The sequence below is a fragment of the Mixophyes fleayi genome, chromosome 5, assembly GCF_038048845.1.
Source record: "Mixophyes fleayi isolate aMixFle1 chromosome 5, aMixFle1.hap1, whole genome shotgun sequence".
Lineage (NCBI taxonomy): Eukaryota > Metazoa > Chordata > Amphibia > Anura > Limnodynastidae > Mixophyes > Mixophyes fleayi.
This window is the reverse complement of record NC_134406.1, coordinates 230446073-230463686: the sequence shown is the minus strand read 5'-3', so window position 1 is coordinate 230463686 and position 17614 is coordinate 230446073.

The following is a 17614-nucleotide window of genomic DNA, read 5'->3' as shown; positions in this document are numbered from 1 at the left end:
CTGCAACGGACTAGTGAGAGGGAGCAGAGTAAGAACACTTCAGATTCAGGGGTAAGGAGAGGAAACCCCCCAGATTTCTAGAAATACAAACTTTGTCATCTCCACATTGAATAATTGACCATTCTCTCCATTACAAAAAGTTTATTTACAGCATTTCACACTTTGCCTCAAGCAGCAGAAATGAAAGATTACTCCCTTGTCCTCAGACCAAGATCTACTGTCAGAACTGTAAAATAACTCGTGATCAATGACCTCTATAACACGGTTATAAACTTGCTGCCCACAAAGCCACAATTATGCACAGTTTGTAATTGGAGTAGAGCTACCTATTCCTGTATCACACAAGTGGGCCTTATTTTACAATTGGCAAAATAATATTCTGCAGAATGTTTAGTTGCCTTGATTGCAATGAGTCATGTCCTTTGTTCAGTGATTTTTGTTTCTATTCCAACTGACACACACTTAACCAGCCTAGTGACTAGAACGCTTAGTGACATGAAAACGTTACCCCAAAGTGATACTTTCACACCTGGACAATGAATAAAGCATTAATTCAGCTTGCTATCACCCCAAAAGTACGAGATTACCTTGTATACAGACAGTCCTCTAAAACCTAATGTCTCTAATTAATATGAGCCCAGGCTACTGTGCAGCTGGTGATAAAGCAAAATCTAAATTGCAAATGAAGCCAAGCACATAATTTAAACACTAAAATTAACACTTAACTGTTAAAGTATTGTAAAGCCAATGGGCTTAACTTCATTCAGTGGCTTCTGGTTAGACAATGAAAAATTGAAGCACAGGTTTTTGTTTTGTTAATTCTTCCTACCTCATAGATAGCAAAATATTAAATTGGAACTATTCATCTGCATGCAGTTGGTCTCTTTTGTTGATGGCTTTGTTTCTTTATACTTTAATATGTTGGAGCTCTCGGTAGAGTTTATTTTCATGTGCGGTTGTCTACTTGAGCAGGGTGTCCCCCCTACATAGTGTGCTGCTAGTGAACGAAATGCCACTGAGCTGTTAAAGGATATAGCAAAAATACAGTGTTAGCAACTAAAGGTTGCCTTGCACTTTGCAGTGGCTTTCAGTTTCTGAAGACCAATCCCTCATGAACATGTGTAACAATAGAAATCTTGCACAATTATACACTGTGTGAATTATACATTCACACAGTGTATGAAATTTGATAAGCGTTTGTTTACTCCACAGATATATAGAGGTCCATTGATGATCTGTGTGTGGACCTTTTATTGCAGAAACATGATGCTGCCACCACCATGCTTCACAGTAGATAGAGTGTTCTTTGGGTGATAAGCTGTGTTGTCTTTTTACCAAACGTATTTCTTAGAATTAATGCCAAAAATTTCAACCATGGTCTAGTCGAACCAGAAGACCTTTTTTTTTTTGTACATAGTTTGAGTTGATTGAATGGCCTTTAGCAAAATGTAGACAGACTAAAGGACTGCCTACATGTCTTACATCAGACAGAAGGGAACTTGTATACAGTTGTTTTGTGGTCCTAGAGCCAAAGAGAAGATTGAGACCTAATTATCCCCAATGACTCCCAGAGCTTGTGGTAGGGGGCAGAGTATGAAATTATTTACAGAGTTGGAACCTAACTGCCCAGTAAAAGTGGGTAAGGGACATTGTAGCCACAGGTTCTAAAATATAATTTAGAGAGACTCCAAAAATAAATGTTTTTATAACGAATTTCCAGTATAAAAACACGCATTGATCAACAGTTTACAGACACTTCTGACAAAACATGTAATTTCACAGGTCCTGATCAATCCTAGAAAGACAGGTTTTTATTCCACACTTTTTCTGGTACAAAAGCAGTCAGAATAATTCATAACTGTACTGGATTTAAGGAGGTTGAACAAATTTAATGTAAGTAATACACTTTTGTATGGAGTCTGTAAACGCCATTAGAGGTGGAACATTTTCTAACAGCAGTAGATTTGCAAGATGCATATCTACATATTCTGGTAGCATACAAGCATCTTTTTCAGAGATTTTGTATTCGAGGTCACTACTTTCAGTTCACGTGCCTACCATTCGGTCCCTCAGCATGGTGGGAATGGCAGCACTAAGAAAGCATGGATCGTGGTCTGGCCCTACCTTAACATGTTGTTGGTTGGAGAACACAATAGGGAAGATGGTGACTTTTCCAGAGGAGAGGATGGACAAATAGATTGACAATACCTCAATAAGAGATTCACAGGAGTAATACCATGGGCAAGATGACACATGAGAACCCTACAAATAAAATTACTCAAACTGGATCACAGGCAGGATTATCTATCAGAAAATAAAGTTAACAAAGTTGGAGGATATCATAATTGGTGAAAGGAACCCATAAGGTGAATCCAAGGAACACCTATTCCATAACCAGAATGGCTCATTTTAACAACAGATTCCAGCATCAAGGGCTGAGGGACACATTCAAGCTTATAGATGGTACAGGCTACATGGAACCAAGAAGTAAGATCTACATATAAATGTCTTAGAAATTAGATTGGTTTGGAAGGAAATTATACATTTTCATCGTTTCTTCCACCAGGCCTATCTCAAAGTATTTTTGGTCAACCAGACAGTGGTGGCATTCATAAACAGGGAGGTACCAGAAGTGCAGTTCTCGCCAATGAATGCTAACCAATCATGACTTGGAACAGAAAACAACTTGAGTTCACTATTGTGTAGCTGGCAAAAACAACGTAGTGGCAGATTATCCCAGGTGTTATCAGGTTCACCCAGGGGAATGGTCTCTGTACAAAGGTTTGGCTTGTCACAAATAGATTTAATGGCAACAGGTCAAAGTACCAAGCTGAATCGTTTATTTGGCTTGTCACAAAAATCTCGGAGCGGAGAGTATGAATGCCTTAGCAAGACCATGGAAGTTTTATCTAGAATACATATAATCTTCCATTCCCTCTTATTTCATTATGGAAGAGAAGAAAAAGGAAGCCATAGATGTGATAGCATTTCTCCCCTCTCAATGCTCCCTGGATATTGCTCAGGAACAAGGGAGTTTGTAGTAACTGAAGTTTTGTTACAAGCTGGGAGGCAAAATTCTTCAGTCATTTATTTTGGAATTTTAAAAAGTTTGTCTGCTAGTGCAATTGTGCCAATTATACCAGGAAGACCTAAACAAGGGTTTGGCTTTGAAGTTCAAGTTTCACCATTAAGTATTCTTTCGGATACAAGAGTAGCGTTGGAAGGCTTAATGCGTTTCTTCAAAGCAGTTAGGAGAATTCGGCCAATCATTATGCAAAAACTTTATTGACACATACCCATCCATATAACACATACTACCTCCACCTAACCACAGAGACCAACCTTTGTACAATTTAAGCCCTATCCTTTGGATTTTAAATTGCCCCCAAGTCTTAACAAATTATTTCACTCTAGTGACTTCCAGCAAATTGTGTTTCACCTGACTCCAAACTTAAATGGCATTCTGGTTAGAGCCCCTTGTTTACAAGCTGGGAAGGACAGACAGTTGCTTTGGTTTATTTAGCTAATCCACTTTAAAAGTAGTCATTCCTGTCCATTTTAGGAGGATGGAATTTATGGAGGTCATAATTGACTTTCAAACATAATTGGTCATTCTACCTCCTGCAAATGTACATACAATTAACATCCTTTATTTTCTGGCCAGCCGAGAGTGTCAACCAGTGATTGCATTCATGGTCTAGGTTTCATGGTCTCCTCTCTGGCGACCATACCCTTCTTGTACTTTCACGTGAGACCACTCCAGCTTACGATTGGTTTGTACATAGCTTAAGAATTACAGAGACTTGTTCCAAATTATTCATATACAATAGTCTCTCCACTTGTTCTGCACCAACTGGGCTTGGCCATCATGTTTTTTTTTCCCCCAAAATGTTTTTTATTGATTCCGAAGTAAAGCAATTTACGATATATGTTGTAACATACTTATACAAGTGTTGATATGAATGTTGTATACTACACAATTATTCTATTCAAATTGGCAATAAAGTTAATTTTACTACATTGTCCTATCATTTGTTTACAATATCACATTACTGTTACAGGTAATTAATGAGAAAAAAACAACATTTTCCTCACTTATACATGTATAAATCTATAATAATAAAATGTATAAGGTGAGGCTGGATCACTTATAAATAACTTGTATAAATTTATTTCAATTAATGGCGCAGTGCGCCAATATACAGCATTTCATTGCAAATGTACTGATTTTTGTATTAGAAATGTATTGATTTCTGATGCAGTAGGCATATGTTGGAGGAAATGGTTCTGTAAGAAAGGAAATCCCATGCTAATTAGGCCAAGGCCTCTTTTTAGCCTGAATGAACATGAGGGTCATTAGACTTTCATTCTGTGTCTTAGATAGGAAGCCTAACAGCAAGTAATTTAAGAAATCAGAGATTGATATAAATTTTGTTAAGTTTAAATTGCATTTAAATCAAAGTTTAGAGAACATATTACATCCTGATGCTAATCATTGAAAGTAATATCTCAGACTTTGTGGTGCCATTTAGGAAAGGGGGCTGGTTTACACCCTGCTAACATGTGTGTTACACAGTATATAAAGAGTTCTGTTTGACCATGTCATGTATTACACCATCTGTACTTTTGAATGATCACTAGTACCTCCAACTAGTGTGTAAAGATCCTTGTAAGGACTCCTTGAGCAAATAAACATCACTGCTTGAAGATTCTGCCTGACAACTATTGCCTGCTGTATCCTGTGTCCAACAGATAAGAGTTTACACTCTAATCCGTTCCCTGCCTGTTCTGTGTTGAACCCAGCGTCCCTGTGTCAACGCTCTGCCTACTACCCAGCAATTCTGATCCATAGTAAGTGGTCAGGAGGTACCAGCCAACCCACATTAAAGAGGTGCTGCGGCAGCTATACCAGCTACCCAAGAAGTAAGCAGTTCTAGATGATGTGAGGAGCCTAGTGGTGGGCAAAGATATTCTACAACAATTGCATAGTTGGCATTTGCAGTCGCGAATGTCTGGTGGCAAGGTGACACCAGTAGGAGTGATCAGTAACAGTCGATTACTGACAGTGAGAAAGAGGCCCAGATAAACTGCAGGAAGAACATCCTTCTTCCCCTTACAGACTGGGTGGCAAATTAAGCCCATCTGGTCACATGAAGGTATGGTTATAGAAGGTACTGCACAAGGTGGTCCCCCTGTAGAGGGGAATAGGTGGGTCTCTATGGTCTTTCGCTCATACCATGATGTGGAAGAAAAGTATTTGGGGCTTAATACCCCTGGGGAGTGTCCCAATATAATTCTCTCACATCTCCCCAAAATTTTTTTATTTTACTTTCTTTTGCAAGTGTGGCCTCTAATCAATTCATTCTAAAAACATGAAATAGCTTTTCCTTAAATAATTGAAGTAGGGGGAACCCAGATTGAATCCATACCTGTAAGGTGGCCTTCCTCACTTCTGCAATTATTGCAAGTAAAAGTTTATTCCCACCAGTTGAGAGTCTCTGACCCTGCGGTATTTCTAGAATTGCCTTTTCAGGTGTGAAGGGAAGGAAGTTAACACCGTCTTACATTGAATATCTCATGACTTGGAGCCAGAAATTTCTGACTAGTGCAACCCCAAAGGCAATGGAAAAGATCTAGGACAATTATGGGCTGTGTTTATTTGTCTGTCCCATTACTATTAATATGATATTAGCATCATAATATTATATATACCGTATTTGCTGGCGTATAAGACGACTTTTTTGCCCTGAAAAACCTCCAAGTGGGGGGGTCATCTTATACGCCGGGTGCACTTCAGTTGGGATAGACATAGCTGCCATAGTGGCCTTCCGATACTCGCCCGGTGCCCATAGTGGCCTCCCGATGCCCGCCCACCTCATTCTACATAACATCCAGTATCGCGCGGTATCCAGTGCGGCCGCTGCGGGTCATCAGCGCGGCTGCGGCGAGCATCAGCAGCGATACTTTTTGGCGTGACCGGTCCGTTCTGCTCGGCGGGAAGCAGCGGCGCTCCGGCCCGCCCCTTGTCTATGCAGAGCTCGCACATGCGGACTTGCGCACTAGTGCCAATTACAGGGAGATGCAGGGACTGGTCGGAGGCGCTGCGGTCGCGTTGTGGCGTACAATGGTGACAATGACAGGTACTGTAATGGCACTAATACTAATACTAATGGCACTCCTGTGAAACCGGTAACAATAAATGCACACAGGGGTATACTTTTATACATTTTACAACTTTCTCCTCGCCCCCTCCCCCTTCTTATGCATACCTTGATAAATACTCCCTATCCAAATCTCTTATCAGGTCATAATATACAGTATGTCACTTGGTATTAATATATGGTACGGTACTATAATACTGGTACTATCCATAATATGGATTCAAGGGCGGACCAGACTGCTGCTAGTGACATGGAGACAGGGAGACAGGGAGAGCAGACAGGGAGCAGGGACCAATCCAATCAGGCTTTGTATACAGCCAACAGCCAACCACAGTACTGCACCATTGTACAGTACAATACAGCATAGAAAATGTCCAGCAGTCAAACCCCTATCAACCCTATCATGGCACCAGCAAAAAGAAAGAAATATGATGCAAGTTTTAAAGCATTCGAATATAAATTAACATGTTGAAATCAAATCTGATGTTCTTTTACGTTTTATTTGGTGTGTGGAAGGTGTGCGGAAGAGGGGGTAGTCTTATACGGCGAGTATATAACAAACTCTATATTTTGAGTGGAAATGTTGGGGGTCGTCTTATACGCCCAGTCATCTTATACGCCGGCAAATACGGTATATATTATACACATACATTCATACACGCACATAACTGGCACACCTGGGCTTGTCACAAAGGATACTAGTCTACTGAGCTGGAGAGTGATTAAGACACCGCTGTCCTGTCAAGGCCTCTGTTCACAGGACGAATCACATCTCATCATCAACATTTATTTATATAGCGCCATCAAATTCCGTAGCTCTTTATATTTGGGAAGAAACACAGTAATAAAACAATACTTGGTAATACAGACAGAAAGCCCTGCTTGATAGTCTTACAATCTGGAACGATGGAAGATTGATAAATTAGGTTAAGTGCTACAAATTGCATATTTGTCCAGACAGATTGCAAAGGTAAAAAGTGCTTAATGCACTGTATGATCCAATCACAGCAATGTTGGTCAAAGGGTTGTAGTCTTGTGTGAACTGTGTAAAAGCTACAGGGTACCCAAGGGTGGCTAAAGAATTTTATAAGCTAGCTTGAAGAGGTAGGTTTTCAGAGAACACTTGAAGATTTGAAGACTAGAAGAAAGTCTTATTGTGCAAGGGAGGGAATTCAACAAAGTGGGTTCAGCCTGAAATAAATCCTGTAACCAGGAATGGGAGCAGGTAATGAGTGAGGATGAGAGACGCAGAACGGAGGTGTCGAGTTGTGAGATATTTTGAGACAAGCGAAGAGGTGCTGAGAGGGGAGGGGAGTGGGTACAGAGTACCGGGGCATGGGCTAGCCTGTGGTCCCTGGCCTGCCTGTGTTGTAGGAGGAGCCATCAAGAGGCCCCAAGAAATTGCTGTACTGGGGCCCAAAATTTCTCTTGGCGCCCTGGTTATGGGCAATGCCTCCACTACTTTTAGTAGCCAATGTACAAAGCAGATCCCAATCTAGTGACTAGTAATTAAATCAAATCCTAAAACTTGTGGCTAGTATACAAAGCAGATATTTTTTCTGGTCTCTAGTGGTTAAAGCAGTCCTCCAATCTAGTTGCTAATATATTAAACAGTGCTTTGGTCTGTTGGCTAGCGGTTAAAGTAGCCTTTCAATCTGGTTGATAGTGGTTGAAGCTGTCTACTGGTCTGGTAGCTAGTGGGTAAAGCAGACCTTCAGACCTGTTCATTGCTTGGGGAAGTTCTATGATTTGTTCATAGTATCAGGATGCAGCAGCTGCTTCTACAATGGAATTCAGCAGCAACCAGAGTACATTGTATCTGGTTAGCACTATGAACAAATTAGAAATTTGGGTCCTGTCTTCTAGATGTTAATTACAGCTGCCGATGGCACTTCCTCGTATGCAGCAAGTAGAGCAGGCGCTAGCAGTGTAGACCTTGGTTTCCCAAATCCAGTCCTCAGGGACCCCAAACAGTGCAGGTTTTTCAGGTCACAAGTGAAATAATTAGGACCACCTGTGGATCTTTCAAAATGTGTCAGTCAGTAATGAATACACCTGTGCTCCAGCAAAGAGATATGGGAAACATGCACTGTTAGGGGTTCCTGAGGACTGAGTTTGAGGAACACTGGCATAGACAATGGGAACCCAGATGCCAACTTTGCACAATGCTTAATATTTACATTATTATTACACCCGACTTCCCATCAAACTATTAACGTCTCCGAACAATTTTGATATCCTCTTCCATTCTTTGGAGGCTTGTCCTCACAAAAGTCATTTCTTTCTCCAGCACCATTTAATATTTTGTGACACAGTATTCTCTGGCATCAGGGGCTCTTCCTTAGGGTAAGCTGGAAAAAATGTAAATTACATATTTACAACCATATTTCAAACTCACGACATCATTACATGTAACATGCATCATTGTACTTTATGTGGGTTGGTTGCTGGGCCATGCTTTTTAAAGCAGTCTTAGAGCTTTGTCTCTGAGTTATTACTGTGTTTGCACCCTGTTTTACATGTCTACAGAGTATGCAGGTGTCAGGCACGTACAGATATGTAGTGTGTGTCCATGATGATATGAGGTGGGAGCCGAATGCAGAGTAACATGCGGTGTAACACCTCTGCTTCTGGTGTCCCAATGAGACTAAAACACGGCTGTATATTTGCTCTACCAATATGTCACTCTTGTTTTATTATATAATCATAAGTAGTAATACTATTGAAATAAATGAAAAAATGCTTCCTATGGGAAGTTTGTCTGTGCCTTTTGTAATCCAGATCCAACGACCAGTTATCTAAAAATCAAGCGGAAATAAAAAATAAAAAAATTTGCATTGTGGAGGAAAAAAAATCTGTTTGCAAAGTCAGTGGGTGCAGACTGAGCATACACACTGTCATAAGTCTAGCGCAACATAGTTTCACTGTAATTAGCTACACAAATGTGCTATTCCGTGTACACAACATGAACGGACTGGTCAAAGTGCCACATAGAAGCGTTTGGTCAATCATCTTTTAAAGTTGTGGTTGATGACTGCAGGAGTGTCAGCTGTGCAAGTGGTTTGGCAATCGTCCAATCAGAATCGCTGAGGTAATGCTATCCTGGCCATCATTGTCATTCAGGATTTACACCTGCCCTGTAGCAGGTGCAAAAGATATGGCTGGAAACGTTTATTTCAGCAAACGTACGGGACTGAATGAGCTGCGTTTGTGTGTACATGGGCTACGTTAGGCTGCCCCTTGCCTCCCCCGTACTGCCTCTCAAGTCGTAGTGGGTTTTAAGTGTCAGATGCATTCGTGTATGAATTCCACGCAATTGCGTATATTCGTTCTGGGAAACAGGCCTTTTGTGTGAAAAAAGGGGAATGTTCTGGGAAAACTGGAACACATGGAGCTCTACACATTTGTGTTTTTCATGCACAGTTTCCATGTAGTCCAGAATTAATTGACCCCTATGAACCAGGACCACTCTACAAACAATGGTTCGTTATGAACACAGGACAGATCATGGACTATCAATTATTTTTTCACATCCATGATCTGTCCCGTGCTTTCAGTGAATGCTCAGATTGTATCTTCTTCATATGAACTATAGTCCTGCACTAATCTGTTACTTAGTGTTGATACTGAAAGCTGTAATGTGTGTGTGTATATATATATATATATATATATATATATATGTGTATATATATATATATATATATATATATATATATATATGTGTGTGTGTGTATATATGTGTATATATATATATATACATATATATATATATATATATATATATATATATATATATATATATATGAAATTGATGTCCAATATCTAATAAAATCAACAAATCTAAATAAGTTTATATGCTTTATCTTAAAGGAATTGTATTGCTGTAAATATTTGCCTTTACATCTTATAATTGCTCAGTTGTGTAGCAGCTACTTTTTATTTTAACTATTGATTTAACTTACACATGTGCCATACTGGCATATATTTGCCATATAATATTTGCTGTGATGGATGTGTATTGAGATGCAATTAATATTTGGTATGGAAAGCAATATTAAAATGTGACCTTTGCAGCTGATAGTAAAATGCTGTTATTATAGAGCTTTGTGTAACTGTGCTATTAAACTGTCATATTGTGCCTGTGTGATGGCTATCCAAAAGTTTGTCTTTGTCTTTTGTAAAGGGCTCTTGACTGACAGAAGTGTGCCGCTGTTTAGATAGGAAAGCTGAATAATTCAATAGACAATCAGTTTACAAATTCATGAATGGTCCTTCAAGCTAAAGAAATGGCCGGGTCAACATGTGTTTGGGGTGTTTCTTTATATGAGGGCTAGGATATATTCACCCCCCCTGCTCTGACAAATGCCCGTGGCTTTGTCTATTCCAGACACCAGATGGAAAGCAATTATATGAGTGACAGGCAGGTCATCTGGTAGACATATGAAGAACTTGCATATATTTTAAAGAAATAGTCACTTTTTCCTCCTCTTTTTAGCTGTAAAATAGAGTTCTAATCACTTTGTATTATTTAATTGTTTTGGGGTTTCATTTTCTTTTTTACGTGTGGGTTAGTGTATTTTATTTTTACTGATTGATATATTCATTTTAACAAGATATGATAGTTGGCTAGACAGTTAATATTTTATATTTTTATTTCTAATCTGCTTTTCCAAAATATTTCTTAACAGTGCGAGCCATTGATAATAATCTACTTGGCACCTTTCTAGTTGTTTAATAGGTTGCATTTATATATATATAGACTTTAGGGAAAACCTTCCTGAGTATCAGGTCTATTTCATATATAGCGTTGGCGATAGCCCTCGTCTACTATAAAACCCGCTGGGTCTCACTGCTGTAACCTTCCACATACAAAGTATGGTGACCTCTATTTAACGAAGATCACAGTGGTACAAGGGTCGATAGGGCACAAATACTCAGGAGATAGCAGATCAAAATCTAAGGAAAAAATATTTTATTCTCAGAGAAAGTAAATTAAATTTGTTTCAATTTTTTAATATTTTTACCCCCACTAAGGAGTCACGCATTCCCTGAGACTGGTAGTTTAACTCTAACCGCTCCTGGTCAGTAGTGCTGAGTATCACTCTGCTGCCTCTGCAATATTTTAATAACAACTTATTGTGATAGGTGATTTATAGTGGCACTAGAAAATCAACCCTATCGCCATATATTAATAAATAGACCTCCTTGTTCTATATATCTCACATGCAGCTAAAATGCACCTCAAACAAGGGATCTTTGTTCCATAAGGAGATAAGTAGTCTATATGTGGTACATTAATGCCAATGAAGAATCAGCAGATAAGAATATTCCTCTGCTAATCTATAACTCACTGTTACCATGATAAGCTGGTCTATATACTCACCAGCTTATCTCCATAGGAGATCTGTTCTAGCTGCTTTAATGTGTTGATGGCAGCTCTAATCATCCGTGCCTGGGCTTTACTTTATTCTTAGCATTGCATTGGTGACACAGATAAATGCATAATAATTATTAGTAAAACACTAGAATCCCCAAATCCCAGTATAAGGTAAACAAAATTCCAGAAAACGAATATACTTTCTGATATTAAAGTCTTATGTATTTTAGTTCACATCCCTTATGTCCACCCTATTAGGTAATCCAGATAAATGATTATTGATACCCTGTTATCACCCATGAGAGAACATACTTTCTATTATTGTAGAGACATCCGAGAATTGGTCAACACACAAGAAACACCTGTCTTTGCTGGTAATACTCTACCACAAGCCCCTGTCACAGCCAGATGGAATAGAAAAGGGCATCTGAGATTAAGGTGCAAGGGAGGGAATGTGTAATATAGCAGTAATGACTTTAATATAGCTGATTTACAATCAATACATTCCATGGGACTTGAGAGTGAATAGTTCATATGTCAGGCTTACTATGGTTCTCAGGTGATAATTGTAATCCTCAGACTGACGTCCAAGCTTTTTACACGGCTCGCCCCAGTCAGATGCTTATTATGAGATGCATGTATGCAGAGCTATGATCAGGTGAGCAGGTGCATGTCCATATGTTCTGATTGTATGTCAGACTCTTAAATGAAGCACACAATATTAACTAGCACATTAAGTGGTTACAATTACAACTTCTGTTGCATTCTGCAAGTATATTAGAAGTAAATATCATATTGAAAATTACTTTAAAATGAATTTCTATTGACATTTGAATGCTTTTTCATATATATATATATATATATATATATATATATATATATAACAGAATAACACAGTGCGCTCAGACATAATTCCGTTAAAACACTCAACTGGTGTATAAAACAAACAATATATATTAAAAATTGTCCGTGTTTGATAGTCTCTCATCAATGATGTTCACACGAACGTTATCCGCACTAGCAGTCACTTGTCTGCGCGTCTTCCCCTTTAATAGCCCGGTCTCCACGGGTCAAATAGTATCCTAAAATGTCAAACAAAATGGGGGCGCTTCCATAGTGCATTAACCAGGTAGAAAGATTTCAGGCATTAAACGGACAATCAAATGGCTCCTACATCAACACAGCTCCCTAAGCAGCCTGGATCTAAACCACCTCTACGCATTTCATCTAAGTCTGCATAGATGAAACGCGTAGAGGTGGTTTAGATCCAGGCTGCTTACGGAGCTGTATATTCTGTTTTTAAGTAAATCTTTCTACCTGGTTAATGCACTATGGAAGCGCCCCCATTTTGTTTGACATTTTAGGATATATATATATATATATATATATATCTATATCCTCATTTAGCGTTGGCAAAGCAAAAAAAGGAGCAAACTTGCACCTTGGGAGAACCATGTTGCACTACACACGGGAGCAAATGTAAACTTTTTAGAATGGGCGGACAGATTTGGAGTTGGGAGAGGTCGTGTCCTAGCTAAATATATAACATAAAAGCATGGTCACAGTGTTGATTTGGAACACTGCAATTTTGCTGTTCTCCTGTCACATCTGTTGACAAAATCTATTGGGAAGAGAATTGTTTCTCATTAACATTAGTGTTATGCTGATTGATTGTATCATCACTTAAGAAAGTTGTGTATTTACAAATCACCTGTGTTACCCTGCACTTACATACCCCCAGCTTCTGAATACCTTTATCATACTGGCCATGGTTCTGTTGTTGGGGTACAAAAAAGTTTTCGGTGTTGTCGCTACAGAACGGGCTGTTTTGCAGAGGTGCGAAGTTCCGGAGATACAATCTGCGAGTTACGCTTTTGGTTTGCAATTCCGTGGAATGGTATTGTACACTATATTTGTAATAAGCAGCTGGATTTATATTTTATAAATAGACCTAGAATGATGTTGTCCATCCATTCTGCTCTGTGGCGTGTTGGTAGGGAACGCATGTTTAACACTTAAGGATGTATTTTGCAAGAGAAACCTGAAATTCTGCCCCCAAATGCGGAATAAAACAAACAATGTGCTGAACAGTTTTAAATTCTTTGCTCATCTTTAGTCCACCCTGTGCATAATATTTTCCACTTATTTGGCTTGTTTAAAACTATTTTAAGGTTCTTAAAATAAATGTTACTATATGACTCAAATAGTCCAAAAGCTTCAGTTGTTTTCAAAAAGTTCTAACTTCCTTACCAGCTAAATTCATCCAAACACTACACTGTTGCATTTGAAAAAAACTAGACTTAAAATAGCATGTGATAAGAGTTCACGCTTCTCCGTGCATGGTTTCATGTATGCAATTGTAGTTTGCAAGTTTCATTTCGTCTTAACACAAATGGAGCAACTTATGGCAATTGGCTTTGTATTTGTCTAATTGTAAATTATCTTACAAAGAAATGTGGGACATTTTCCATTTTCTTAAACCCAATAAAATGCATAGCGGGGAAGTTTTCCCCAAATAACACAACCTGTGACATAACCTTTACCAAACCAAATAATGACACAGACACCAAATTAAAGTTGGAATGAATGACGGTATTTATTAATATTAAACTAATAGGACTGTAAGGCGGACGAGAGCAGGGCAGTCAGGAACGCAAAACCAATAAAGGTGGAAAGGTCAGACCATAGTACCACCAACCCAGGATCATACCTTATCTATTGGCCGGTGCTAAGATCAAGTCCAACGGCAAGACTACGCCCCCTATTAACTCCGCCAGTATTAACCATACAAAACTGGCCCAATGGTCCTCCTAACATACGGACCAACCATGGTATGACACCATAACCACAGATGGGTAGTGACCTATGACAAGATCACCCGAGCACCATATGCACAGTTACAGACTGCACTGCTCTCCTACTCTAACCAACTACAACTACCAAAGTTACCCCAGCAATTGCAGGGAGGACGGGAGGAATCCGGAAGCAGGAAGAACTATATCCTCTGAGCACTGACTTATAACTGTGTATAAGTCCCAATCCCTTCCTGCTCCCATTGGCTGAAAATCCAGGAATCCACAGATAATTGGTTCTTTGGCAAGTCACTCACCCGCATGATTTTAACTGCGTTTAGTCTAATGGACACACTTCTCTAAAATGATTACTTGCAACTTTTGTTATGTGATAAAATCACAAAACCAAGCATATAATAATATCACAAGCAAAAATGCTGTTTGTTGCATGAAACTTTTTTTCTGGTCTTCTGTTGTTATTATTTTGTTGTACAACAATATATGATTCATGTTGATTGACTGAATCCAATGTGTTGCATATAACAGGTGTGAAAACAATAATGTTGAAGTATGCTGCAAGTTTACCAGGCTGCCAGACATCACTCTGAACAGTCCCATTGGATAAATGTAAGACGTCCGTTCCATTGAGGTTCAATGTTTACAGATTATATGGCCTGTCTGACACTTTATAGTCAACAACAACATAAAAAACAGAGCGAGGTATTGTCCATCAATGTGGAGGATGAAACTGTAAAATTGCAAAGTTGTTGAAACACACAAGATTTAGGGGAGGGGTCTATGGAGGGTATAACACTTACCACAGCACAATATTTTTGGGAAAGGGGCTCTTTTGGGGGTTTTTTGTTTGGATTTTTTGTGCAGAGATTTTTCTATGTATTTTCTCCAAAATTCTTTCTGGTTCTGTTAAAGTAAAATTTTATATTAGGTCACTTTTTTTCTTTCCATAAAATAACTTTCTTTTTAACCTTTCACAAACCTGATATGCAGCGCTTTCTGTGATTTAATATGGTCCCAGCAGCCCACCCTATTAGGTAATCCAGATAAATGATTATTGATACCCTGTTATCACACATGAGAGAACATGCTTTCCATTATTCTAGAGACATCCGAGAATTGATCAACACACAAGGAACACCTGTCTTTGCTGATAATTCTTTCACCACAAACCCCGTTCTCTTCCATAACCAGCTGGCATAGAAAAGGGCATCTGAGATTAACTGCAAAGAGGAAACAACGTAGAGGCATTGACTGTCAATATGGAAGAAAAAGCAGTGAAATGGCAAACTCTGTGGGGTATATTTTCTAAACTGCGGGTTTGAAAAGTGGATATGTTGCTTATAGCAACCAATCAGATTCTAGTTATCATTTATTTAGTACATTCTACAAAATGACAGCTAGAATCTGATTGGTTGTTATAGGCAACATCTCCACTTTTTCAAACCAGCAGTTTGGTAAATATACCCCTAAGTGTCTGAGGGATGGTGCAAATACACTAATGCTGATATCCTCTCTCTTTCTGTTAATTGAGATGTATTTGAGCTACCTTTGGACCACGTCTGCAATTTAGTGATGCCCCCCCCCCCCCCCTTCCCCATATTTACAGGACCCCTACTGCCTGAGCTGGCATTAAAAACTGTACATGAGGTTCAAACTGTCTACTCTATATATACAGTATAAAGTAACAGTGACTCCTGATTGAATAGAGATGGCTTTTACTATGCACCTCTCCATAGCTACTTGATCCACTAGGATGTATTGAAGTTTGTTTGCTGCTGCTGCATTCTGGGGAAAGTCCACAAGTAGGAGTGGACAAAGTATCCAAAAGGCGTCAGCCTTTTAAACATTTTTCAATGGCAAACACCAGGGAGACCTACTCATTGTATACATGAACATTTAGAATCTAGGGCCTGATTCATTAAGGATCTTAACTTAAGAAACTTCTTATTTAAGTCTCCTGGACAAAACCATGTTACAATGCAAGGGGTGCAAATTAGTATTCTGTTTTGCACATAAGTTAAATACTGACTGTTTTTTTCATGTAGCACACAAATACTTGATAGCTTATTTGTACACTGAAATTTAAAGTTGATATTTGTGTGCTACATGAAAAAACAGTCAGTATTTAACTTATGTGCAAAACAGAAACGAATTTGCACCCCTTGTATTGTAACATGGTTTTGTCCAGGAGACTTAAATAAGAAGTTTCTTAAGTTAAGATTCTTAGTGAATCGGGCCCCTAGTCTTCATTTGCAGGATCCCACTTCATTGACGTTGAACAAAATAAGACATCTGACTATGCCCATCAACCCATTTACATCAGTCATTCTTATATAACACCCTAGTAGCATCCTACAGAATTAAAAAGCACTTCAAGTTAATTTTTATAAGTTACACTTGCAGAATATTCCTTTGAAACACTCATACAACAGTTCTAAAATATATTAAATTTTAGTTAAATTTAAATGACATATGAATAAATAAGTAAATTCATCCGTGATTTATCCGTTTTGCAGAAATCCTCATTTCAAATCATTTTATACAAAGTAAGTGGGTAAAGCACACTTCTTGCTGTGGACATATATGACCCATGTGTTTCAAAAAATGGAGCACCTTATGTTTGGGCTGGAACACAACCTGGAGTCCACCTGTGAGTACCCACTAAAAGGTTGATCATTTTACACCAGACAAGCATTTGGTGAATTAAAATATAATAGTGCTGAGCCAACCTTTCCAGCATTGGACTACTGGAGATTATCCTCTATTATGACTATTATCTGATCTTTCAAAAGGACAGCTTTATAGTGAGATCCATTACCATGCAATATCATATCCTGTAATATAATACACAGTACAAGGCATTGGGCTCGATCTCATTAAAGCATTATCATGGGAGATCTGTTGTTCAATATTAAGTAATGCAAAGCAGAGATACTCTGGGTATATCCTATAATATCAATCTATAGCAGTGGTTCCCAAACTTTTGCAGTTCGCGGCACCCTCAGAGTCTCCAAATTTTTTCAAGGCACCCCTCCAAAATAATTACCGAGCAGTCCCGTTTTAGAAGTAGTCAAAAAGACATAATAAGTATTTAGGTCAGAACAGAAATACTTATTTAGTTGTATACAAAAATAATACACATAAATCCAAGGGAAAAGAATTTATTTATGTATATTTTTTTCAATTATATTTCTGTCAAAGAATAATTTACAGCTAACACACTCTGTGCCCCCTGCATCCACACACTCAGTGCCCCCTGCATCCAC